Source organism: Canis lupus, chromosome 11 (genome assembly GCF_003254725.2).
Source record: "Canis lupus dingo isolate Sandy chromosome 11, ASM325472v2, whole genome shotgun sequence".
Taxonomy (NCBI): domain Eukaryota; kingdom Metazoa; phylum Chordata; class Mammalia; order Carnivora; family Canidae; genus Canis; species Canis lupus.
In genome coordinates, this window is record NC_064253.1 from 52,587,326 (window position 1) to 52,613,212 (window position 25,887).

General features: G+C 48.4%; 1 long non-coding RNA gene, 1 other non-coding gene and 1 pseudogene across 5 annotated transcripts in view; 1 reads left to right on the plus strand and 2 right to left on the minus strand.

The window, feature by feature from the left end:
* Nucleotides 1–303: 303 nt before the first annotated feature.
* LOC118350341 (ATP synthase subunit d, mitochondrial-like) lies at nt 304–847 on the minus strand (annotated as a pseudogene).
* An 8,341-nt stretch (nt 848–9,188) lies between these two features.
* On the minus strand, nt 9,189–9,290 carry LOC112650654 (U6 spliceosomal RNA). Its single transcript, XR_003130346.1, has one exon. It is a non-coding gene; the product is annotated as a U6 spliceosomal RNA (small nuclear RNA).
* A 203-nt stretch (nt 9,291–9,493) lies between these two features.
* Nucleotides 9,494–25,887, plus strand: part of LOC112650306 (uncharacterized) — a 32,112-nt gene continuing 15,718 nt past the window's right edge. For 3 of the 4 annotated variants that reach the window (XR_007414080.1, XR_007414079.1, XR_003130097.3), the window contains exon 1: nt 9,494–9,679. This is a non-coding gene — a long non-coding RNA (uncharacterized LOC112650306). The remainder of the gene's footprint in view (nt 9,680–25,887) is intronic. The other variant, XR_003130098.3, reaches the window with a different exon arrangement.

The window sequence follows — 25,887 nt, forward strand, 5'->3', positions numbered from 1 at the left end:
TAGATTGGATCCGGTGCTCAGCCCCACCACATTCTAGCTTGTGTGACCTGAGGGAAGTTACCTAACTTCTCTGAGCCTCGGTATCTTCAGCTATAAAAGGGGAATAGTGATTAGGGTGACTGTTGAGGTCTTCCAGACTGGGTTGCTAGGTCAGGACACCAGGCACAAAGCAAACCAGGGTATGTGGACTCTCAGTGATGAAAGGAGTACCTATTCACGTTTTTTTTTTTTCTTCACCATATCATTATTTTTAATGTCCAATGTTTATAATATGAGGGCCAGGGCTTTCTCCCCAATTCAAGTTCATAAATTTTCAATTGACTTGTGAGGCCAATAGGGATACTTCTTGTCTAATTTGGTTTCTGGGAAGACTTCATTCAGGTCCTCTATGGTCATCTGATCAAATGGAATTATGTTCTTCATCTTTCACAGCTCTTTTTCATATTCTTCAATCCTGGCCTTTGAGAGAGACAAAAACTCAGCACAGCTTTTCACATCTTCTTTTTCCTCAGCATCCACCTGGACAGTGTATTTATCCTCTGGCACAGGAACCTTCAGGGCATTAAACTTCTTCTCATAGTCATCTACCAAGCCAGCCTTTGCCACATTGGCCTTGTAGTAAGCCCAGTCGATAGCAGGTGGTTTCTCAGGAAGAGTAGCCAACCTGGAGGTAAACATCTCATTCCAGGATTTCAGGGAGTTGGCAATGGCCTTCTGGTTTCGGGGTATGATCTCCCCAAAAGCTACCCAGTCAATGGTTTTAAGAGCAAGTTTTCGCCCAGCCATCTTGAGATCCTTCACCAACCCCGGCGGCACACAGTCCACAGCAGCAAGGGACGGAAGTGGGTCCTATTAACAGGTTGTTATAGGATGAAATGATAAAATGCACAGATTAATGAGCATAGAGCTGAGAGTCCAGGTTCTCAATATAAGACAGCTTTCCTGTTATTATTGTGCTCTGTCTTCATGCCAGGACACTTAGTGACCTACTTTTGAGGGAGAATAAAATGATCTGAGCTGAGACTTGTCACCTTCAGCACGTGTATAATTCCACACAGTGTTGGTGTTTGACTTCTCTTTTAAGGCTGGGTCTTGGCAATGATCCCGATAGTTCTGAAGTGTCCCTGCCTGACCATGATGGGACGAAGTCATATGTGGTCCCACGAGGTCACTGGCCAAGACCTAGGACAGCAAACAGCTTTGAACTGGAGATGAAGGCCACGTTTGCTGGTATATTCCTCTGTCTTCTGCTAATATTTGCCATTGCTTCTTATAGGGTGTGAGTTGTTAGGGAGGAGTGTGGGTAATGGGAAAGATGGTGCTGCTCAGTTAAGACTAGAAAATGCTTCTGGAAAGCTCACTCTTGGGAGGTGGCCTTGGGGGTGACTACACCTGTTCCTGGGGGCTGGGATTGGATAGTCAGGCCGGTCTGTCCTGATGCCATACCCTGGAGAATTTCAGGGAAGCTGCTGAGGGTCCCAGTAGTTCAGAAAAAGCCACAGAAGAACAATTAGGGATCCTGCATCCCTGGATGCTGTTAACTACAGTTACCGCTTGAAGCCAGGCCTTCCTATCTGGTGCAGGTGTATGTGTGCTCCATGGGAAGGCGTTTCATAGCTCAAGGTACATGTGCCAGATGTAAATTTATTTTTCCTGTGAGTAGGCTTTTCTTCTTTCCTTCGCCCCTGTTCTGTCTGATGCAGAAAAATCAATCTAGTGATTTCTTACTGAAGCCATTAATATTCAGACTTTTCAGTGACTTCAGGTTTTAGATCTCTATCACACTCAGGACTGCTCCCCCACCGGGGTTTTCTCTCTGTCCCATCCTGTGGACTGAGTCTAAGTGGTGGGAAGGCACTGTTACTCTGCCTCCATCTCCCTGGTTCCTTCTGAATGGGGGTGGGGGTGAGAGGGGGTAGGGCCCTTTGGGCTAGAACCCCCACTAAGTGTAAAGCTGCACCCACCCCCGAGGGCCATTCTGGCCACAAAACTCTGGCTCACAACCTTTTCTTCCAGCCAACTTCAGTGCCCCATTTGAGAGGCATGAGAATTTTCTGAATGCCCTACTATGCAGTTTGGGGCCTCAAGAAACTGCATGGGGTGGGGGCAGTACGGGCTTTATTGTATCTAGATCTCCTACATCACCCATTCTGTTCTCTGGCAGCTGCTTCCTCTACAGCACCAGGTACAGGTACAGAGGCTCTGTGCCTTGGAGTTTCCACACTTACCTGGGGCCTTCTAACATTTTCTCCCCTCTCGTAGGATTTGGTTTAAAGCGGGTAGGTGGCAGGGGCCTGAGTGCCTTTTCTCTAGTCTGAGTGGGTAGGTGGTAACTGGGGGATCATGCCCACCACCTGCCTTGTCTATTCTACAGTTGAGCTGTGACTTCTGAACTTGAAATCTAAGAATTTGGGATTTTTAATCTTTGGTCCTATTCAGATAACTGCCCTCTGGAGTAATGATCGGAGTGGAGGGGATCATGACACACTCTCATGTGGGATGGTGGCCATGGAGCTAAAGGAGTACAGGGGAGATAGTAAGAATAAACTGATTAATATCTCAAATTCATGTCCTGTCACAGGGATTTAAAAAACAGAGTAGTATTCTATATACTGTTTTATTAACTTCTTTTACACATCATGTATATTTACCACTGTCATTATATGTTCTTTTGTAATAACTGCTTTTAGTGACTGCACTGCATTTCATTGTGTACAAGTTTCCAAATCGAGCCATTTTCCTTTTGGTGGGCATTCAGATTGTTTTCATCTTTTTTACTCACAGAAAAAAGTGCTGGGATGAGTTTCCTTGGACATAATCTTTGTGCACATCTCTATTTCCTCAGAATATATGGGAATGTTTATTTTAACATAACCATGTGAGGATATTCCCACCTCATTCCAACACAAGCTCTTCTGATCAACTACACACACACACACACACACACACACACTCACACTCACAGACACACAGATATGTGCATAAACACACATGGACAGACACACACATGGACACACACACACACATGGACAGGCACACACAGTTTTGTGATTGTGTCTGGCACAGAGCTGAGTTTGGCACAGAGCAGTGGCTCCAGTGATGTTCATTGTACTGAGAGAGTGGGGGACACCAGGCTGTGGAAGGGCAGAGGAAAGGAATCAGGCTGGGAACCATAGCATGTTGTGAAAAAGATGGCCCAGAAACTCGGCCGAAGGAATAGGAGAGTAGAAAATAAGCAAAGACAGAGGAATGGGTAGTCAGGCAGAGGAAATGGTGCAGGCAAGGGCCTGGAGGTGGGAAAGTGTGTGTGTAGGGAAACACTTGGAGTCTTGTTGTGGAAGGGCATGGTGTGTGCAGATGTTTGAGAAAGATAGGTTAGAATGTGGCAGAGGAGAGAGAGGCCCCAGTACCCCCAGATCTTGCCCGACCGTGAAAACCCTCCAGCTGGGCATGGCCCAGGTGCACCAGGAGGATGGTGAGTAGCATTGTCAGATAAAAGACAGGAAAGTGTTAAACTCGAATTCAGGTAAAAATGAATACTTTTTTTTGGGTGTAAATATGCTCCTAATAAGCATGGGGCACCCTTACACTAAAAATGGATTCATTGTTTATATGTAATTCGAACTTAACTGGGCGTCCCGCGTTTGTATTTGCTGGCTCTGGCAGCCCCATATGTACAGAATGCGGTCATGCCGCAGCATCAGAGGCGTCATTACCATTTTTTGGGCCATTGCTTCATGAGCAAAGACAGATCGACGAGTGTGAATCCCCACTGCACCTAAATGCAGATAAACATGACGAACGGTAATGGCTCCAGAGGAGCCAACGGGAGCGTTTTCAGGAGCAGGTGAGCGATGGGTGTGCTGGAAATGAGCATCTGGGCACCGGAGCTCTAGGCCCCACCTGCCATGCTGGAGTCTGAGGTTCACAAGGAATCTCTTCTGAAGGAGCGAGACTCAGGTCTGGAGAGATAGGGCTGGAAGTAGTGATTAGGTCCCAGGCTAGCACACCTAAAATCCATTCTACTCATACAGGGCAGGGTTTTAGCAGAGTTAGGTGAGAGGCTTGCGTGGGGGCTTGGAAGCCCTACTTCTATTTGGAACCCTATTTCTATGGTGATGGGAACTCTGTGGTCCTTGTCTAGGAAGGAGAGTTGGAGGCATCAGAAACATACCTCTTTCCACCTCACCCTGGTGGCTGTGGTCTCTCGGCAAAGGGGTCGGGGAGGGAAGAAGGAGAGGGACATGTATGATTGGAAACTGGGGAGTAATAAAGAAGGTGAGCTCCCTTCACCTCTTTTCTCCAGCTGTCCGACCCTCAGGGGAGGAAGTAGCGTTTACCATGTACTAACTGTGAGCTACATGCTTTGGTACATTATCTTAGGTAATTTACAACACTTGTTTGCTGTTATCTCATTATATAGAGATGGAAACTAAGGCTCAGAGAGATGGAAGAAGCTGCCTAAGGTCATACTGGAAAAACAGTAAAACTAGGACTTGACCTAGGTCTACATAGCTCCAAAATCTTGTTTTTTTTTTTTTTCTGGGTTACATTGGAAATAACACCCACCATGTCAAGATTTCACATTTCTGACTCTCTGAGCTGCCCATAGTTCCTGATCCTGACAGTCTCAACATGGACTGGCCAGTCATTTATCCATCCCTTGCTTTGTGAGAGCCAAAACTGGTGGCTTTTGTCATGTTCCCTGGAGGAGCCAAGTGTCGCTGCTATTTTTCCCAAAGACCTCCCACACCTCACCCCTGGACTACTTAGTCTCTGGGCAATCTGAACTTCGGTTCACACCTGTTTATGAACCCCTCAGAATTATTGGTGATCCCAAGTGAAGAGCTCCTGAGGTGGGGGATGGGGCAAGAGCTGAGTTGGTTCTCTCTTCCTTCTGAGTGTCCATGGGAGGGAGAGAGGTGAGAGCCTCACAGACTTTACTGAGCTACAAACAGTCCACTTAAGAAAAGCTGGTCTATTTGCTTAAATGTTGATCATTCTAGACTGAGCTTATTTGCCTGGATTGTTTAATATCTGATGCCTCAATGGGCATCAGATGTCTCATTCCTATGAAGTACTAGACAGCTGTTCTGATAGGTGCAAGGTTGCCAGATAAAATATAGGACACGTAATTAAATTTGAATTTCAGATATACAACAAATAATTTTTTAGTTAAGTAGGTTTCAAATAATAGCTATCTGCCCAGTGATCTTGAGGGCCCAGAGCTGATCCAGAAAGGTGACTGGGGTTGCCTTTGTCCCCAGATTGTCCCTAACATATTATGCTAAAAAAATTATTCATTGCTTATTTGAAAGTCACACTTAACTGGGTGTCCTGTTGTTGTTTTTGCTAATTCTGGAAACTGTAGATAGAAACTGTCTGTGGTCCTCCTTCCATTGTGGTTCAGGGACCCAGGCTCCATCACCTGGTCCTGCTACTTTCAACCAGGATTTTTAAGTTCATGATGTTTATTTGCATGAGACTGATGACAAGGGAATGTGCATGGAGGATCGTGTGGTGAGACTGATATGTGACTAGACCATATGGCTCTGCTCTTATTCCATTGAGCAGAGCCAAGGACATGACCATGCCCAGCTGCAAGGAACTCTGGGAAATGTAGTCTAGCTCAGTGCTCAGGAGACATGGAAAGAGGCTTCATGAAGAGCTGGCCAGTCTCTATCATTAGAAAGAGGAGGGAGTGCTTTTAAAAGAAGTCATGATACTTTCTCTGGGTCATCTCTTTTTTTGGGGGGGGGGCGTGTCATTTTAAGTCTGTAGCTTTATTTCAGCAAACATGCACTCCAGGAGGCAACAAACCTCTGCCTGTGTTTGTTGATGATAATTCTTCCCTCTGCTTCCCTTGCAGAAAGCAAACAAACAGAACATTTATTTCTTCTGTGTTGAGAATAGTTTTCTCTAGACAAAGGCCTGGTAATGGATTGTCACGTTTTATGTTCTTAAGCAAGCAGCAGGAGGGAGAGTCATAACTTGAATCTTGGCATCCAACAGAACTGGGATGAATCCTAGTTGAGCCTGGTACCACCTACTAGCTGTGGGACCCTGGACGACTTACTTAACATCTCTGAGCTGCAGTTCCATTATCTGTGAAATGGGGCTAGTGACATTTATCTAATCAGTTTCTATGAGGACGCAGCATGGACCAGCACTTGGCATGTCACTAGAGTGCAACAGACAGGAGTAACCTCCCTGCGTCTCCTCTATGTTCCTCTAGGAAGGCTCAGGCCTTGTTTTGATCCTGAGCTGCCTGTCTGGGGGGACTGATGAGATGGCCTCCAGGAATCTGCCTGCAGCGCTGAGGCAAGCTGACAAACTCAGCTTGGCGATAAGCCTAGAGTCATCAGCAAGGAGTAGGATCTGTCTGAGGATTTTTCTCCTGGTCCAAGTCCATCGTGGACTCATGTTTGGGAGAGAGCTATATTGGGTAAGCATGGAAAGGTCTGTTCTAATCAAACCTTTGCAAATCACTGGAACACAAGCCTCCCTGCAGCGGCACAGTGGGGGCGAGGCAGTCCCCACCGAGACAGACTGACTATGGACAGCCTGTAGTTCCCAGCACATCTGTGGTGGAGAAGGCATTGCCTGGTGGAGGGTGGCTTACAGGTGGCCCTGAGATTCTCCTGTAACTTGCTGAAGGAGGAGATGAAGCAGTAGCTAGATAGGACTTGCTGATAAAAATACATGAGCTTTCTGGAACCAGTTAAGGAGGTGCTGAAAGCAGCTAGAACTTTGGAATTATCAGGTGGAGGGGGAACAATGAATCAGTGAAACATTGGCATCAGTAATGATGTGACTCCACTTTAAATCTGGAGCTGGTGTGGCTGGGCCAACTCAAGTTACATTATTTTCATCAAAGGATGGCTCCCGCAAGTGTGGTACATACATACAATGGAATAGTATTCAACTATAAAAAAGAAGGAAATCTTGCAATTTGCAAGAGCATGGATGGACGCTGAGGTTATTATGCTAAGTGAAATAAGTCCAACAGAGAAAGACGAATATCATATGATCTCACTTATATGTGGAACCTGAAAAAAAAAAAGCCCTAAAAGAAAAATGAACTTGTAGATATGGAGAACAGATTGGTGGTTGGCAGAAGTGGAGGTTGGGAGATGAGAGAAATGGGTAAAGAGGGTCAAAAGGTACAAACTCCCTGTTATAAAATAAGTCCTGGAGATATAATGTGCAGCATGGTGACTATAGTTAAGAATACTGAATTGTATATTTGAAAATCATTAAGAGAGTAGATCTTAAGGGTTCTCTTCACAAGAAAAAATATTGTAACTATGTGAGGGGATCGATGTTAACTAGACTCACGTGATCATTTCACAATATATACAAATATCAAATATTATGTTATATATCTGAAACTAATATAATGTTATAGATCAATTATATCTCCATAAAAATTATGTAAGTATTTTAAAGGTAAAAACAGAAAACAAAAAACAAAAAACCATAGCTCCCTCAACCACATCTGATTGTTTTTTGCAGGGGTGTGTCCTCCCTGACTCCCATCTCGCAAATGATTTGCCTTCCCCCTTGGAGGTCGATGCCCTTCAGGAGAAATGGTTTGCTATCTTTGTTTTTTTGTTTTTACAAAAAACAAGTTTGATTGTCAACATACAGTATAACATATAGTATAACACCCAGTGCTCATCCCATCAAGTGTCCCCCTCGGTGCCCGTCACCCAGTTACCCCAACCCCCCGTCCACCTTCCCTTCTGCAACCCTTCATTCATTTCCCAGAGTTAAGAGTCTTTCATGGCTTGTCTCCCCCTCTAATTTTTCCCACTCAGGGTTTGCCGTCTTTGATTCAGACTCAACCTCTCTGTTCTTTTCCTGCTTGCATCTCACACCCCTCCTTATGGAAAGATTGTCTTCTGGTTTCTGAATCATTAATTTTGGTTGTGTGGCTCTTGCCTGGCAGAGCTTTTTCTGCTCTGAAAAACTCTGATTATAAATAGTTCAATAATACATGTCCTCCCGAGTTTAAGATTCTGGCTTATGTAATTGGAAATCTGGATGTGAAGCAAGTTAAAGTTGATGCCATAAAGACAGTAAAATAATTAATCACATTGCTCTGTTTAATAGATTCAAGGGCACAGGAACAGCTTTGCAGCCAGGGTGAGTCCTCAGGAGTGGCCCTGGCTGCCATGGTGATCCTGGCAGGCACTGGGGAAAGGGCCCCAGAAATCAGCTTCAGGGATCAGAGGATGGGGCCTCCTCAGGGTGTGACCCCAAAGCTCACCGAAGCCTTGTTGTATATGTCCTCGTGCACACCCAGCCCGGTCCAGCCTGCCCAGCTGACTGGATGCACTGCTCTGATGAGAATAATCCCCGTGCAGCTCACAAAGGACTTTTACATCCACTGTCTTGTTCTGTCCTCACAAGGCTCTGTGAAGCAGGCAGAGCAGTTATTCTTTCCCTCCCTACTTGTCCTAAGGGAAAAAAGGAGGCTCGGCTGGGTTCTGGGGGAAACGGTCCATTTCACATCTCTCTTTCTCAAAGTCACACAGCTGGCTGGTAGAGCCGGGCCTCGCATTCCCGGCTGGGTGGCTTCGCAGCCTGTGCCCTCCTGGCTCTGCCTCGCCGGCTCCCGGAGGGGTCAGGAGCACGAGGCTGGGCACCCACCTGAGGGAGGCTGCTCGTGCATTACTGCCTCTGTTCCTCCCTCACCCCCCGACGTAGCTGCTGTTATCGTTCTGTTCGATAGATAAAGAAATTGAGGCACAGGGAGGGTAGGAAACTTGTGCAAAGTCACACAGCTAGAAAGTGGTGGAGATGGGATTTGAATTTGTTCTTTTTCTTTTGAGATTTATTTTTTTACTTGGCAGAGAAAGAGAAAGAGAGATTGAGGGATCACAAGCAGGGCGTGGAGGCAGAGGGTGAGGGAGAAGCAGGCTTCCCGCTGAGAGGGAGCCAGGCATGGGGCTTGATCCCAGGACCCTGGGATCATGAGCTGGGCCGAAGGCACATGCTTAACCGACTGAGCCCCCTGGGAGCCCCTGAACTTGTGTTCTTAGTCGCTGTATCCTATGGGCTCCTTGGGAGCCTGTGAGCAACCCTGAGGCAGGGTGGGTCTCTCACATGACTCGATGCCTCAGTGTCTCTCCCACCCAGGGCCTGACACAGAGAAGGGATTCATGAAATGTTTTTGCTTTTTTTAAAATATGGAACGCTTCACGAATTTGTGTGTCATCCTTCTTTGCGCAGGGGCCATGCTAATCTCTGTATCGTTTCAATTTTAGTGTAAAGCCAGCGTGGATTCATGAAATGTTTACTGAAGGAATGGAAAGCCCAGCTTGGTGGGGTGCTCCTGCCTCTGGACTGGCCAGCTCCTCACTGTCTCACAAGGTGAGACATTATTATTACTCTTACAAGTGTTTCCTGACCTGCCAGGCTCTATCCTAGCCCTGGGGGTACAGTGGTGGATGAGCCGGTCTCTGCTTCTGTGGAGGCAGGTGGGGTACATGTGGGTTAGCTCATAATAAAGGGGTGCGGCAAGTGCAGAGATGGGAGCACCCTGGGTGCTGCAAGAGGGCCATCTGACCCAGCCTAGAAGGGGCAGCCAGGCAAGAGGACAGTGGGGAGAGGATGGGCACATCACATGGAAGGGACGGCATCAACGAAGGTCTGGGTTGGGACCACAGTGTGGGTGAGTGGAATCCACACGAGTTGAAGCTCCTGGGAGATAAAGTTCAGGGCTGGGAGTGCCAGGGGATACCCAAGACTGTCAAGGGGAGCGAGGTTTTAGGAAGCTGGGTCTAGAGAGACAGGAGCACAGGAGGTCAGCAAGGAGAAAGGAATTCGGGCAGTGGCTGTGGTGGGGGGGAGGAGGAGGGCTGACTTCGGCCTGGCTTGACCTATAACTATGTTTGTTGCTTCCCCCAACCCCTGCTCGTGCCAGGGCAAGTTTTACAGTTGTCAGTGAGCTCTGGCAAGGGGGTCAAAGCCACAGATTTGAGACCCACAACCAGCGCTTGCCTTTCAGACCCTCTTGCCTGATGAGAGGAGCAGCTCTTCTCTCAGGGATCTTGACACCTCCTTGCCTTTGTCTATCCCAGGTGACTTCTGAAGGGAGTGCTCTGAGGGTGGGGTGGGGGGCCGGGGCGGCCCAAGATAGTCAAGATCATCTCTGCCACCAGACTGACTTGGGTTTCAATCTCAGTCCCACCACCTAGAAGCTATGTGACCTCGGAGAGGTCATGTCACCTTTCTGAGACTGCTTTCTTACCTGAAGTGGGGGGTGATAATGATGCAGCTCTTACAGCAGTTGTGTGTGTGTGTGGGGGCTTCCATGAGCTCTATCTGGAAAGTGTCTGGCATGGTTACAGGTCACTCTCCCCAGACCTTTGTCATCTTCTCTTTTTGTTGTGGCCAGCACATAGTAGGTGCTCAGCAAGCAATTAAGAGATTGCAAAGGGACGCTGGCTGGCTGAGTTCCTACAGGCAGACAATCCAGGGTGACTGGGGTTTCTGAGGAGGGAGGATGCTGTAGGGTTGTCCATCCCTCTGCAGTTCCTCCCAGTCTGTCTTCCAGAGTGGGGTCTTCGGGGTGGGGGCTGGTCCCATCTACTCCTCTGTGGTCCAGCTGCCCACTCCTTCCCCAGTAATTGTGTGGGGAGGGAGGCAAGGTTCTATGCACTTCCATTCTACAGCAAGAGGAAGCAAAGTTCCTCGGAGGCAATGAGACTTGATGAACTTTTCTCCGGAGGCAAGAGGGAGATCTGGGTTCCTCTGTGGGGATCACAAAGGACCCTGAAGTCTCCCAGCAGGGCAGCACACAGAGGATGGGTGCACAAAGGGAGCACTCCTGCCATCTCTAGTGAGGGATTCAGGGCTCAGGTGAGGAGAACTTTGCTTGAGATGACTGCGAGTTCCCTGCTTCTCAGCACGCTGCCATCCTGGGGAGGGAGGAAGCCCAGGCCCTGACTACACAGCTGGCCTGAGTGCATGTGAGCTCCCAGAATAGCAAGAAGAGCAGGATGACTGTCTTGCTCAGGACCTGGTTGCTGAGGATGGTGCCTGATTCCAGCTGCTGGGCATCCCTGGGGATTGGGTAACCTTGAAGACTGAGAAACAGGGCTCAACAACAGAATGGAGGCACATGTACACATGGGAGGGGCTGTATCTCCCCAAATTCTTTGAGAATAGGAGAGTATGCAGCTGGCCCTGGTCTCCTCCTGGGTCCTGCCAGCCAGGAGGGGAAGCCTGGTCAGAGAGGAATGACCCAGGGATGGTCCACCCCAAGGTCCTCCCTGAGATCTGAACTGGAAACTGCCTCTGCTGAATCTACCTGACTTATCTATCTACCCACAATTAGTTATTCCCACAATAATTGTTAACAGGATGAGCCAAGCCCTGTTTATCATTTATATAATCAACCCAGTCAATCCTCACTTTACAGAAGGGCAAACTGAGGCATACAAGTATTAAATAGTTCACGGTTGCACAGCTCACAGGTGGCAGGGTTGGGATTTGGAGTCCCTCCTAACACACACAGGGTCACTCCCTCCCATCCCACTGTCACAGAGGGCCACGTGGATCACACAGAGCTCTTGTCTTTAGGCAGCTCATCGCCTGTTAGGGGGCTAAGAGAGGAACAGGTAAAGTATTGTGGGCCTTCAGAGAGGGAAATAGGACCATGGTGACAGGTGTGTGTGTGTATGTGTGTGTGTGTGTGTAGTTAAGGAGCAGGTGCCATGGGCACTTAGACACAAAAGGTGGGGAGGGCATTCCGGATAAGGGATCAGCGTGAGCAGAAGTACAGAGGCAGTAAAATTCTGTGAATATACAACTTGGTTAGGATGTTGGGTGCAAAATGTTGTCATGAGAAATAAGGTTGAGGTGGTTAGTTAGAGCAAAATTGTGGAGGACACTGATCATCAGGCTGTGAATATTGGGATTTGTTCTGAGACTACTTGGTAACCACTGCAGGTTATTAAGCAGGAGGGTGATGTGGTCTGAAGTGCGTTTCTGGAAGGCCGATCTGGCAGTGATGGGTGAAGATGGATTAGAAGGGGACAAGTGTCAAGATCGTCAAAGTCACAGTGGGATGTCCTGAATGTGAGCAAGGAATACACTGGCACAAGAGGGACGTGAGAATAGGGTCAACAGGGCCAGACCAGGAAGAGCTGGGGACTCTGGGTTTTCTGGTTAAGAAAACTGAGAGGCCAGAGATGCCACCGACAGAAAAAGGGGTACAAGTCTGGGGAGACTTGATGTCTTGGTCAAAACCATCCACTTGAACACTGCCTCCTCAGTAGGGCTCAGCCTTCTTTCCTTCCAACAGTGATTATGGAAAATAATCACATTCACATACTTGTTTTTGTCATTGTCCAACTAGCCTATAGGAGAGCCCTCTTCCCGGTATCCAGTACAGTCTGGCACATAGTAGGTGATCACTACATATTTTTTGAATAAATACATGAATGGATGACATATGTTGTGTTTGAGGGCAACTGTGGTACAAGTATGCAACAGCACTGGAAGTCAGGACGGACGTCTGAGCACACAAGAGTCTCCCACACTTGGGAGCCAGCAGCCCTGAGCACAGTGTCTGAGATGGTCCGAAGAGAGAATGGACCCAAAGCAGAGGTTGACGATTAACTTTGCATGGAAGGCTGTGAGGAAATTAGTGTGTGTGTGTGTGTGTGTGTGTGTGTGTGTGGTCACTTAGCTACTAATTTGGGACAAAGGGCATTTGACTGGACACTGGTTCACTGGTTGTGCCCCAGTGCGTACGTAGTACGGAGTCTGCCCTTACGTGTTCAGTGTTTGTTGACTGAGTTAGTGTGTGAACGTGCTTTTGGGCCAGGAGTGGATCTTCCTGTGCCTAGGAGGGAGAGCAGGAAGCAGGGGTCAGCGGGTGGGCTGGGGACCCGTCAGGTCGCCTCAGCTGCACCCGCGGCCTTGCGGGGACTCCCCCCATCCCAGCGCTCCCGCTTGGTCCCCGCCCAGGGCTTCCCAGGTGGGCGGAGCCCGGTGGGTGGCCAATGAGGAGGCGCACCACAGAAGAGCCCGCCCCCGGGACGGAGCTGATTGGCCCGCTTCGCCAGCCCGGGAAGCCGCACGAGCTCTATACGGGGTTGCCCTGGTGGCCGAGGTAGACTGTCACCTGCTGCTGTCCTGTGCGGCAGGACCAGACTTCCCTCTCCGGGGGAAGGGGTGGGGGCGTGGGGGCAGAGGCGGGAGGGTCTCCATTGCCTTAGGCCCTTTTTCATTTAGGCAGAGGCCTACAAGGGGTGGTTTTGTGAGTCTGGTTTAGTTGCTCTTTCGTTTAACAGAGTGTATTCCGCTCTACCAGTACCAAGCGCTGTTCCAGGTACTGAAGATTCGGCTCAGACGTTGCCTGCGGGGCCTTACAGTCTATATGAATGGAAGAAGGAAATACACCAACTCTCAGCTTACTCTTTAATTACACACTATTATAAGAGTGACAAGAATAAAAATAATGGGGGCATAATTTAGATTGGGGGCCACATTTGACCTGGCCTTGAAAGGACTCCATTCAGTAAGCAAAAGGTGGTTGGAGGTTTGAGAAGGTGCTGGGAATGAAATGGGCTGACTACATCCAGGGCCAAGCAGCCAGGCTGCAGGCGCAGGCCAGAGAGGAGGGCAGAAGAGGGCAGGTAATGCAGGACTCTGGCTGTGTTCAGTTTAGATTTTTTTTTCCCCCAAAAGGATACTAGGAAGCTACTGAAGATTTTTACAGGGAAGGGCCATGTGTTTTTAAAACAATCACTCTGACTTTGTGTGCAGAATGGATTGGGGAAGAGGGAAAGGATTTTTATGGCGGTGGCCTAGTTTTCCTCTTCATTGTAACTGGTCACTAAAGGGATTTTGAGACAAGGCAATGTTCAGAACCTTGAGCTGCAGGGCTGTGGGTCAGACAAGATGCAGATTAACTCTAGTCCTCTCTGGAGTTACGTGAGTTCACCACGTGGCCTTGGAAAAGCAACTTTCGGGACTCAGGTCAGCAGTGGAGGGAGGAGAGAAAGGACATGGAATGTGTCACAAGCCACACAGGCCTCCCGCTCAGGTGCCCTCCCCCCCCCCCCCACACACATCCGACTGCATTCCTTACATCCATTCTGAGGCCTGTTTTCCTTTCCAATGACAATACTACCACGCAAATTTCCTGGCTGGGCTCTTCTCTAGTCCTGGGTAGTTGCAAGACAGGGCTCAAATGTCTGGGCTCCTCCATTTCCTGGCTATAAGCCCCCAACCTCTTGCTTTGATGTTCTGGTTTGCCTACCAGAAATATGGCTACCTAGATCCTTAGTTGGGCAGGGTCCAAACAGCCCACAGCCACTGAAAAATGTCCCATCTAGGTGGCCAACTATGGTTAGACAGGAGGCTGATGATCCCCAGACTGTGGAGACTACAAGAGCAGAGACTGATCAGTTTCTACCCATCACTACATTCCCACCACCCTGCCTGGAGTGGAGTGATTCCTTAATACATATTTGTGGTATGGATAATGCTTTGCCATGGTTTTTCAAGTCTAAGGCATTATCAGCTATAAGCAACACTGTGAATTCATTTGTAACTTTTCAGGAAACACAAAGGATGGTCTTGACATTAAATATGCGCATCAGTTGTAAGATGTGGCCCACAATAGGAATGCTAAAATATAAAAAGACAATATGTTCATCCAGAACTTGTGTGACTCTCATCCTTCTAGACGCCGACTCATGTGGCCAGTTCAGCTCTAAAGAGCCTATCGTTATTCATTCTCCTGCCAGTGTTTACTTTTATGTAGACGTATCCCCAGGCCTGTGAATTTTTTGAACCAGTTTTCCTTTCCTCCAGAAAGTAGCCAGAGCAGCAGTTGTGCATGGATGAGCCCCCTGTGTCATCTTGCCATGACTTTGTAAAGGACCAGCTCCACAACATATTTTCTTTGGAGTTTATAGGAATAATGGAAGTGACATAAAACTGTGCAACTAGATTCAAATGAAAGGACAAATGTAGTTGGCCAAAATGAACAATTATAGGAAACAAAGGGAAAATAACGATTAAAGATCTTTCATTACAGCCAGCTAATTATCATGAGTTCTGGACTTAACTGTTCAGGCATAGAATTAAAAACCTTAATTATATTGTCACCTTTGTCTCTCAGCTCCCATTGCCACAAATGAATCCATTTACTGTAAGTGCCGCTGATGAGCAGAAATTGATGGCAGTCCCAGCGAGGTGGGAGAGGGGGCCCAGGAGCAGTGGTGGGGGGTGTGCACCAGGCAGGACTACCAGGCCCGCACAGCTGGGCGGCATCTGCATTCCAGGACATTATAAATTAGAAACACTTTTAATGAGACAAATACAGGTTTGATGGATTTTATGATTTCTTCTCCCCTTCAAACCGCTAACAATGCTCCTCCTCTTTCTTCCTTTCTATTAGAGCTGGCCTCTTGTTAAGTGATTGCATTAATGGTCTTTGGAGACAGGCTGAGTGTGGGAGGACAAGGGGGACTTCGCCTGTGAGGGTACTGGTAGGCTCTTCTCTCTAAAGGAAGACAATTCCCAGCTGTTGTTCCAAATGGGAGCCTTTTAAGGCCCAGAGCAATGAATGGAAACGTGAGATTACTTTGAGATTGAAGGGAAATTGGAAAAAGAAAGATGCAGGACGGTCAGAAAGATAAAATCCTCAAAACTAGCCAGTTGCTTGATTTGAAAGGCCGGCCAGGCTGGTGAGAGGAGCCAGGTGTGGTTACTAGAGGTGGTCAGGTGGTCAATTTCTTGACCTCAGCATGGGGTCTGGTACAGCTGGGAGCAAAGGGCCTTAGAATTATAATCAAACACGGTATAGTGGTCGTGGACACCACTCAGGAGCCAAACTGCCTGGGCTTGAATCCAGGCTCTACCTCTTTCTGTGTGACTCTGGGCAAGTTACTTAACCTTTCTGTGCCTTGATAGCCTCATCTATAAGGTGGAGCTATTCATGGTGCCTACCGATTGTTGTGAGAATTCAAAGAGTTAACATGTGTGAAGCATAGAACAGTGCCTGGCATATTGTAAGAACTACATAAATGTCAAATATACTGAGTTAAAAACAGCCCGGAACTCAAATATTGTCTTCGTTTGATGGCATTGTGACCCTGGACATGTTACTTAACCTCTCTGTTTCTTCTGTAAAATGGGAGGAATCACCATATATACTTCAAAGGTTTACCCTGCGGAGTCAATGAGAAAGTGGGAGCATGTACGGTTACTATGCCAGCTCCAGCTCAGCTAAGAGCCTGCTTGAATTTCAGAGCTATGGGGAGAAAAGGCAGGTACATAGTCATGGAGAAACAACCTAAAATAAGCTGAAAGCTCTCGGCTAACACACGCAGCGGCAGGGGGGCGTCTGGGGGCTGGGGAGGTGGTTTCTGGGAGGCAGGCACTGGGTGCAGAATAGGAGATCGGGCAATGTGGCTCTCCTGACTGGAGAGGAGTCGAGGTCTCTGGCTCTCCTGCAGGTCTGGAGAAGGGGTGCAGGCCTGCCCTGGCATGGGCACTCCTATCTCCTATCTTTGGAAGAGTCGGGAGCCTGTGTTGCCATGGTGATGTGGCTGAGTTAATGGGATGGAACTCCTCAGGGGCTGGCAGTGGAGTGATGGCAGCAGCTCCACCGTGCGAAGATGCCCAAAACAAAAGGGTGACCACCTCGGCCCTGCAGGGTCACGGCCAAACCCGGGCTGTGGGGATTTCAGACTCTGCGGCTCAGAGAACAGGAAGGAGATTCAGCTCTGAGGGCCTTCTCTTCCGTATCTGGGCACAGCTGTCTGCCAGGACAGACAGGAATCGTGGTGCAGAAGAGCTGGGCTCAGAGGCAGAGAACTGACCCTCCCCTGTGCCCCCATTCCCTGCCCCAAACTCCCTGCCTGCCCACCAGTCGGCTTCTTGACTCTGAGCTTCAGCTTCCTCATCTATAAAATAGGACAAACATGACTTGCCTCCTCCCTCACAGGTTGGCTGTGGATGTCAAAACACTCAGTAGGTCATGAAGAGGCAGGAGTTGAGATGGCAGCAGGTGTGGAGGGTCAGCTGGTGCCACCGTGGCCCCAGAGGGTCTGGCTCTGCCCTCCTGAGGACTCTTTCCCATCTGGCCGTCCCCTCTCTTGCCCTACACTGTACTGTTCCTCATACTGCCAAGATTCTTTCACACATTTGTACCTCTGCTCAAATGGTTCTTCTATCTATAACTGCTCCCTCCCCTGCCCTCAGTCTATCAAGGCTGACTCCCCCCCATGCTCTCCTGACCTCCAATCGCCATCCCTACCCCACGAACTGTCCCTCCTCTGTGCCCCACTATACTGCAGAAGCATCTGTCAAGAGAACCGAGACACTATATAGCCCCTGTTTCCCTATTAATAACTCCTCTCCTTGGCTAGACTAAAGCTTCTAAAGGACCAGGGTTTGCTGAAAGCCCATGGGGCTGGGCTGCCCTGCAGTCCTCACTTTCTAGATGGGGAGATTGAGGCTCCAATTAGGCCCACTCATGTGTTTCACTCATGTGTCCCGGGCAAGCTGGAGGCAGAGCTCACCATCCCTGGTCCGTGGTTCAGTCCAGGACTGCCTCCCTCTCTTCATGTGGGTCCCACTGCTGAGGCCCAGTTAGTTGGAGGGAGTATACATTCAGTTGCAGATAACAGGAGTGACTTTAGCTGTTTAGGAAGAAAGGGATTTGAGACAGGAAACTAAGTGCTTATTGTTTGTTTGGAGGGTGAGAGGAGTAAATCCTCAGCTAGGTTTCCAGAAATGACTTCCAGAACAACACCGCAGAACTGGCCTGCCAGAGGAGCACCACCTCTGCCAGAGTCAGGAAAGTGGGGGAATGTGCTGGATCCATAGCTATAAGCAGTGGTGCCTGGGCTGAGCTTCTTGACATGATGGCTGCTGCAAATACTGCAGCTGGAGCTGAAGGGGTAGAAGCAGCCAGACATGCGGTCCCTGCCTCAACTTCCCCTGCCACATGTGCTATTCAAGTGCATCTGACCAGCTGAACTTAAATCTCATCTGGACTCTCCGCTGCAGGGGCATCCAGGAAATGTGGCTTTGAGCCTTCTTGGCTCTATAGCACAGTAAGGCCAACTGGAAGGGACTGGAAAAGATGTTGAGCACCACACCACTACATCCACCTGCAGCCATGAGGCTGAGCTAAGACCAAGAGTCCAGATCCAAATTGGACCAGGAGGCTTATTTATCTGAGAAGAATCTACCCTTGGCCAAAGCTCCTGCAGTGTCCCTGTTTTATGAAGAGGAGCACTGTACTTAGAGCCCAGCATCCTGGGATCCTGAGCTCTATCAGTAACCGGCGAGTGACCTTGGACGGCTCAGCTGCATACATACATGTACACACCCATGTGCAACTCTACAGCTTAATCTCAGGCCGAGTCCTTGTACTACTGTCATTGAGATCTTGGCCTCTGGGGTCAGGCCCCTTGCCATCCAGGTCACCATTCTGTGAGCTCACCTCATTCTGCCATCATCAGCGTGAAAGCCAGGGCCCAGACATGGCTAAAAGCGCTGGTGTGACTGCACATGCTGCTGTCAGCCAGGCACATACCCTTTATACTAAGCCACAGCAACTTCAAAACGGGGCTGTGGCTCATGGCCTCCCTCCTCCCCTGAAACAGGAACTGGTGCACAGAGAGGTGAGGTGAGGAACGTGCCCCAGTCCCACGGCCAGAGGCAAAATCCTCTTCTGCCACCTGGGACCCCCCAAGCCTCAGTACTCCCATGGGTACAGATGCCTTCCTAATAGTGCGACCTCAAGGGTCCTGACAGGGACTGAGACACAATCCATGCCATGCACTCAGTACAGCACCAAACAGGCTCAATAAACACCTGCTTTACTGTCAACGGCATGTGTGCTTCAAGCCAGAGTCCCTACTGATGTGTCTTAACCAGTGTGTCAGCATTCCTTTGCCTCTCTTGAGAGGGCCGCTGCAGGGCTGCCCCAAAGCCAACAAGCACATGGTGATCATTTAGAGCCTGACTAGGAGCTGACCCTGGGGTCTAAGGAAAGGAGTGGGTGAGTGAGCAAACTGGACCACGGCTTCTCAGCTCCTGCTGCACATTGAGAAATGCCTATGCCGCCTCCACTGAAAGAGATGGGATATAATTGGTCCAGCTTAGGGGTCAGGCCTCATGTTTTATTTATTATTTATTTCATGGCTCCCCAGTGATGCCTTCGTGCAGTGGGGCTGAGACACACTGGGCCAGGTGTGTGCCTGCAATATGATTGGTTAGGACAGAATAATAATGACCTGTACATCTTATTGGTGTTTGTGTTTGGCCTCTCTGAATCCTTGCAGGATAGGAATTAAGGTCTCCTTTCTATGGATGAATTGGCTGTGGCTTGTGGGGTTTGGATGACCCTAACCCACGGGCCTGGAAGGGCAGTGAGGAGACGGAAGAGGGTAACTTTTGTATTCTTGCTTTGTTAAGATCCCCAGGAGGAATTATCAGCAATAGAGAACCTTTCTCGAGGCCCAGTTCTAGGCTTCTTGTAGGAGTTTGGACTGTCTGGTGGGGCCAGGCTGCCCATCCTGCCTTCTTCTGATCTCAGCCCGTCTTTGTCTCTGCTGCAGGGGACATGCACGGGGCCTCGCTATTCTGCAGGGCAGCCTCCAGCCTGTCCAGGCTGAGGTAGTCCAGAACTGCTATCTGGAGCCTAGTGCTGTTCCTTCCAGAGGACCTGTCTGTGTGGTGGCTTCTGGAACTCAGCTGACCCCAAGAGAAGTTTGTCACATGGGCCTGGCTCTCAGATCGGCTGCTCAGTCCTCCCAGTGAGCATTTCACCTCCGGCCCCACGAGTGTAGCACATTCATCACCCCAAGTGTCTCAAACAGTGAAAGAGATGGGATTATAAATGGCACCGGGAGAAAAATGGAGATCTTGCTCCCGAGTAAATGAATTTATCTATTCCCAGACCCAGGTCGGACAACGCCGGGCGGAGGAAGTCATTTATCTCTTTGAGAGATGATTTTAGAAATATAGTCATGGATGTGTCAGTTCTGTGCTTTCCAACTTCAGGGTGAGATAGGAAGAGCCAAAGTGTCTTCTGCCATGGAAGACAGCAGGAGGCCCCACAGTGACCAACTGCTCTGCCTGACAGCAGGGTCCAGGCATCGGGTGCTAATTACCACATCCTCTTCTGAATTGGAGTCTGTGTTGTTCCTCTTCACTTCCTTTTGATTATCTCAGGGCAATTTTGAGAGAGCCAGGGACGAATTTAAGCAGAGCTAGTGCGCACATTATTATGGCCTCTCTCTGGGCTTAAATGGCTCTCTCGAAAATAGGCCTTTTTATTTATCTTCACTCCTCCTCTCCTTAAATTGTAGCCCAGCCCTAAAGGCGTGGATTGATTGTGCATTTCCTTTGCCTCGGAATGAGCCTGTTCATCACTTTTGAGGGTCTGAAAATAGGAGAGGAGGTAGGTAGGGATGCTGAGGACATGGCTCCTCCCACTAACCTCTCCTGCCCACTCAGACCAAAGGCAGCTCTGCCTCCAAATTTGATTTTTAAAGAAGCCACTTACAGTTTCCCTTAGGGACTGGTAGGTGCCAAGTTTGCACAGTGGGTAACTGGAGTTTTTATTTCCTTATGAGCCAATGGACCTCAGCCCTGGGACAGATGCTGTTAAAGACAGGTTTAGATGAGGGAAACTGGCCCCAAGCTGCAGGTGGAGTCAGAACAGATGGGCCCTGGGCCCAAGAGAGGAGGCTGTTTCTGGGGGCATATATCAGTCAGGGGCCTAGGAATTTTGTCCCAGGACAATGATCTTCACCCTGAGTTTTGATCTGGGAGTTAATGCCAAAGCTAAAGCTGGGACCAGAGAGCTAGGTCACTAACACTTTCTACAACATCCTTCTAGTCTCTCCTTTTTTTTTTTTTAATTTTTATTTATTTATGATAGTCACACACAGATAGAGAGAGAGAGGCACAGACACAGGCAGAGGGAGAAGCAGGCTCCATGCACCGGGAGCCCGACGTGGGATTCCATCCCGGGTCTCCAGGATCGCGCCCTGGGCCAAAGGCAGGCGCCAAACCGCTGCGCCACCCAGGGATCCCCCTTCTAGTCTCTCCTAATCTTAACTTTGTCACATTTTAACTTACAAAAAAATATTTTTATTTATTCCTGAGAGACAGAGAGAGAGAGAGAGAGAGAGAGAGAGAGGCAGAGACACAGGCAGAGGGAGAAGCACGGAGCCTGATGTGGGACTCAATCCCGGGTCTCCAGGATCACACCCGGGGCTGAAGGTGGCGCTAAACTGCTGAGCCACCTGGGCTGCCCAACTCTGACAACTTTCTGGGGGATACAGAGACCACACTGTGCCTTGGCTTGTGCCTGCCCCTCGCTGATACAGGTGGTCCTACAGGCAACATGCCCCACTGTGGCACAGGGCACTGTGGGTGGACTTCAGGTCGGAGGAAATCATGCCGGTTAACCTGCACAGTTACTCTATACGCGGCCCTATTGCCAAGTGCTTCACATCTATCAACATCCTCTCAACAGCTCTATGATACCGTACTTATCCCCATCATATAAATAAAAACCTTGAGGGGAAGAAAGGTTATGTCCTTGCTTATGGTTACACAGCTGGTGAGTGGTGAAGCCAGGATCAAACCAGGCAATCTGGCACCTCAGCTGGAGCTCTTAGTCACTGTCCCAGAGAGCCTGTGCTGGGAATGTCTCCCCAATGACATTGGGGAATGTCTCCTGGTTGGCCCGGCTGCCATTGCCCTGGGCTTGGCCCTCCTGGCCAACCTCTCCCTGGATGCCATGTTTGTAGTGTGGCTCCAGCCTGTAAGGACCATTCTAACACAGAGAGCTCTCCTACACACTACTCCCCTCCCCTCATGTCCCTCCCCACCCCCTTTTTATGACTCCCAGTCATCTGATTCTGGGTCCTCCTGACCCTTCTAGTCTACCTTTCAAAGGTTCTAACCAGTCAAACAAAAGGATTCATCACCTTTTCCAGATAAGGCGTTTCCTTGCCTCCTAGCATCCCTCCTTCTTGGAATGCCTCTTCTCTTTCTCCAGCTTGCTCTCCCCTCCATCACACCTTCCCAGCCCTGAACATACAAGTCCTAACCAACTGGGCGCTATGTTTGACAGTTGCTTTGTTTGTAGAGGAAGTTTTATTGCTTTTCTTTTTGAATCCTAAAATAATTCAAGTGTATTTAAGAAAATTGGAAAAATAGTGGCACCTGGTTAAGCAGCCAACTCTTGATCAAGCCCTGTGTTGGACTCTATGCTGGAGCCTACTTACAAAAAGAAAAGAAAAGAAAATTTTTGAAAAACATAGACACTCTCTCAGAAGGAAACAAAAAAGCCTGGGATCCTACATCTGCTATCAATGTTTTGGCATATATGTGTTCAATCTTTTTTTTTTTTCACTTTTTAAATCGTGAAGTATTTCAAATATAGACAGGATAGAGAGCAATACAACATTTCCCTGGGCACCCAATGGGCTATGTTTAGATCAACCCAGTAATTTTTCTATGTATGTATGCAAATTTAGTTTTAAACACTCCTTTTGTTTAGTTTTAAACACAATTTGTACATGGTGGTGTACAAATTGTCCATACTATTTTGAAAGCTGCTTCCTCCTCATCCCCCACCTCATAAATCACAAAAACTTTCCCATGACTGAAGAGTATTCTTTGAAAAGATGTAAAATAGCCTATTTGGTGAACCAATCCCCTATTTTTGGAGATTTAGGGGCATATGTAACAGCAAGTAAGAATACCAACTTTACTGCATCTTGGCAAGCATTGAGTATTATAATTTTTTAAAAGACATTGTCAGTTATGAATGAATAGAAAAATGAGTAGTAAGAGCTCTTTCTTGGGAGTGATAAGGTCTCCTTGAAATGTTGTCATCATATTGCCACTCTCCTTGTGGCCAGCTCAGATGCAAATGCCTGTGCAAATACATGTGGTGATGGTGGTTGGGGGCGAGATCAGGGCAGAGGGCTGATTTCCAGACCATCTCAGTGTGGCTTTTAGACTTCAGCCAAGTCTGTGAAGTGACCATGCAGCCAAAGTAATCACCCTTCTATGGGCCAGGCTAATGTGCTCCTCCCTTGCTGCTTGGATCAATACTATACTTACTGCAGATTAGCTAAATGAGCCAGCGCAGCTGGGAATGAGCTTCTAGAGACAATTACTATGGGAAATGCAGCCATATTTTAGTGGGCACCACATGCATGAAGCTTTTTGCAAATATCAATATATATTTGCTTGCTTGACAAAAACAGATCAAATGTAAGTCAAGAAATTAATCCAAATGATTGGACTGTAAATGATCCTTGTTGTGCAAAGTGTGGCGAAACCTTGACCTTTTCAATGGTTGTTGTTGTCCAGATTGCCCTCGAACTAACCAGCCTGGCAAAACTGGCTGGTGGTTGGCCCGTACTGAGATCTGCAAGTTCATCCCGGGCAGAAATAGTGATGATGCTGACAGTGATAACCATTCATATTTGCATAGTGTTATCTCATTTGTTCTTCACCACAACCTTGGAATGCTCAATAAATGCTTATTTAAGAAGTCAATTCATTCTTTAACGAATCCTTTTTTAAAAAAGATTTTATTTATTTATTCATGAGACACACACACACGGAGAGGCAGAGACATAGGCAGAAGGAGAAGCAGGCTCCCCGATTCCCAGACCTGGGACCACGCCCTGAGCCAGAGGCAGACCCTTCACCACTGAGCAAGCCAGGTGCCCTCAGTTGAAATTTGAAAGATGAGAAGAAACAAAGCAGGAGCAAACCAGGGCAAGAGGAGAGGGGTTGTTCCAGGTGACAGCCTGCAAGGAGGCCAGCAGTTACAGGAAGCGGAGGGCTGTGGGCCGGGCTGAACTAGGGTGGAAAGGGAGGAACAGCACTGGAGTCAGGCGTCAGGCTGGAGAAGCAGCCAGCAACCAGACCACAGGGCCCTGTGAGGCATGGTAAGGACTTTGGATTTTATTGTAAGGAGGACTGGGAAGTCATCAAGGGGCTTATGTAGGGGAAGGACAAGACCCAATTTACACTGTAAAAAGATCACTCTGGGCCCTGAGTAGGGAATGAAAAATGTTCTATATTCATTTGTCTAGCTGGTTGCAGAAGAATAAATGTAAGTAGACAGGCTGGCGACGTGGGGGGAACCTTGGGTAGATCCTCTGAAGGGATTTCTGGGATTTGAGGACCTGCCAAAGCTGCAGGCTCTGGTTCTGACTTGTTTCTGATTTCATGTGTTATCTCAGTTTCTCTTTCCTCCCAGGATAGTTTGTCACTGGCATGATTCTTGGCCCTGTTAAATGGAAAGGCAAAGAATGGAAGGAAAAGAGAGAGCTGGGAACTTTGGGTGGATGTAGCAAGGATTGCAATCATGCCCTCCCAGGCTGAGGTGCTCTGGTGTGTTAGTTTTCACTCCAGAGAAGAGCATGGTAGCCCCTCCTCACTATTGGCTTGGGGCTCTAGGGCATGTGGGGAGGTGTTCTTCAAGGGGAGCCCTACAGTGAGTTGGGCAAAGACTCCCCCTTGCTCCATCACTGGGCTGTTGGTGGCCAGGGTTTGGGGAGCAAGTGGCCCAAAGTTCCTTTCTCACAAAGAGTGGGTGGCTTGTTGGCAAGGCCACCTGGCCCTCAGGCTGTGCCTGGGTTCTTGAGATCACCCATCCAGCACTACCCTGGCCACAGCCCACTCTTGGGCAGCCGTCTGTGGTTGGCTCTGGTGTCCTGCCCTGGGATCCAGCAACTCCCCCGTTATCTCCACCTGCAGCCTTCTGAGTTCCCAGCACACCTTCCTGATCCCTACATGTACCTGTCAGCTGGAGAACAACAATGCCTTTTTCGCCTTTGCAAACAGGCTTCCATTCTAGACAAAGAAGTCTTCAGTGTAGGGAGTACGAGGATAGAGATACCAGTTCCCCTGTTAGGCTGTTAGCAAAGTATAAAGTTAAACAAGGACTCAAATATTTAAAGGGTCAACACTGAAAGACTGGGAAGAGAATGGACAACTTCTAACATAGTAGTAGGGAATGGCTAGAGAAAACATAGCCAAAAAAAAAAAAAAAAAGAAGAAAAAGAAAAAAAAAAAGAAAAAAGAAAAAGAAAAAGAAAAAAGAAAAAGAAAGAAAACATAGCCCAACAGGTGGCTAGATGCCTTATGGTACAGCAAGTGATGGACAAAGAAGGAGAGTGAGAAAGAGAAAAAGAGAGAGAACAAGTTGAATTTCATTTCATAAACAGGTTGAACATTCTTATCTGGCCCCAGTAAACCTGGGGGCATATTTTCTCAGGAGGCTGATGGGTGGAGGCCATGACAGGCACCTCTAGTGCCCATGTGTGCCAGACAATGATGTACACATCTGGTACGCCTTAATTTTTTTCTTAGATTTTATTTATTTGAGAGAGAGAGAAAGAGATAGCATGAGCAGAGAAGGGGCTCAGGGAGAGGGACAAGCAGGCTCCCCACTGAGCACGGACCCCACCCACTTTCCACCCGGGCCCCAAGATCTGATCTGAGCCAAAGTCAACCACCTAACTGACTGAGCCACCCAGGTGCCCCTGTTACTCCATAATTTTAAACTCCTTGGGGGCAAGGTCAGACCCACTTCCCCTCTATATGTTCCCAGAACAGGGAGGTCCAGATCCTACAGAAGGAATATGAGTGTGTATTATTGTTGTCCAAGGAACACTTCCTTTTGGCTCTTTGGCCATCTTCTGAAAGAAGTGAATTCCAATCCCACTCTGAAAGTGAAGGAACAAAGTGAACAGAGAAGGTCAGGGACCCACATGAATGTGAAATTCCCAGGGAGGAGACTAAAAGACAGAACACTCCAGGTTTTGGGGGATTCGAAGCTCTCCCGTCACACTGGCT